Source organism: Salmo trutta, chromosome 29 (genome assembly GCF_901001165.1).
Source record: "Salmo trutta chromosome 29, fSalTru1.1, whole genome shotgun sequence".
NCBI lineage: Eukaryota > Metazoa > Chordata > Actinopteri > Salmoniformes > Salmonidae > Salmo > Salmo trutta.
In genome coordinates, this window is record NC_042985.1 from 4,244,960 (window position 1) to 4,245,912 (window position 953).

Here is a 953-nt window from a genome sequence, read left to right on the forward strand (position 1 = left end):
AGTGTGAAGTGTTTTGTTCCTCCATCTCAATGTGGAGTGTTTTGTTCCTCCATCTCAGTGTGGAGTGTTTTGTTCCTCCATCTCAATGTGGAGTGTTTTGTTCCTCCATCTCAGTGTGGAGTGTTTTGTTCCTCCATCTCAGTGTGGAGTGTTTTGTTCCTCCATCTCAGTGGAGTGTTTTTTTCCTACATATCAGTGTGGAATGGACTCAATACATAAGCAGGTATCACCATGAAAGTCCAATATCCAAGTGAGAGCGAGAGAGTTATTCTTGAAATACTTGACACAAACCTACAATTCCCCTGTTGAATTCCTTTTTCTCCACTTGCGTTGGTGGTATAGTGGTGAGCATAGCTGCCTTCCAAGCAGTTGACCCGGGTTCGATTCCCGGCCAACGCAGATGCTTTTAGTTTTCGGTGATGGTGATTTTACACAATAAAATTCAAAACCCAGTGACGCGGTCTGCATTCAAACAGCACTATTGAATGGGTTGTCGTTAAAACATGTAGGAGTTGAGTGGGAATTGAAACTCTGCAAGATACATCACCGTGAAGAGAATGACACTCATATCCATACTGATGCATTTCTGTGTAGTACAGATCAGGGACCCATGATGGAATTCTGTTACCGGATATAAATCCCCTTCACCTACCGTAGTTAAATAAACAAGGTGTCATGTCATAGCTGACACCCCATTCTTTCTGCAGTCATAGTTGAATCTTAATTAGGAGCAGATATTTAACAGAGTTTTTGGAAAGTGTGGTCACATAAAAAACTAAGGGAGATTTTACTGTAATTCTGTTACCAAACTTTGCATCTGCACAGTTGTTCCAGTACATGTGTTTTTGTGAAGTAGTGCTGGTGCATAGAGTTGTATGGTTTGTCAAACTTTGAAATCAATGTTTTTTTGATTTGACATACATTTAAAGTAAAAATTCTGAGTCAAATCATAA

The 953-nt window shown here is 40.0% G+C and overlaps 1 non-coding gene across 1 annotated transcript; it reads left to right on the forward strand.

Annotated features, from left to right (window-relative positions):
* The first annotated feature begins 327 nt into the window (after nucleotides 1-327).
* trnag-ucc (transfer RNA glycine (anticodon UCC)) lies at nucleotides 328-399 on the forward strand. The gene has a single exon. It is a non-coding gene; the product is annotated as a tRNA-Gly (tRNA).
* The last annotated feature ends 554 nt before the right edge of the window (nucleotides 400-953 follow it).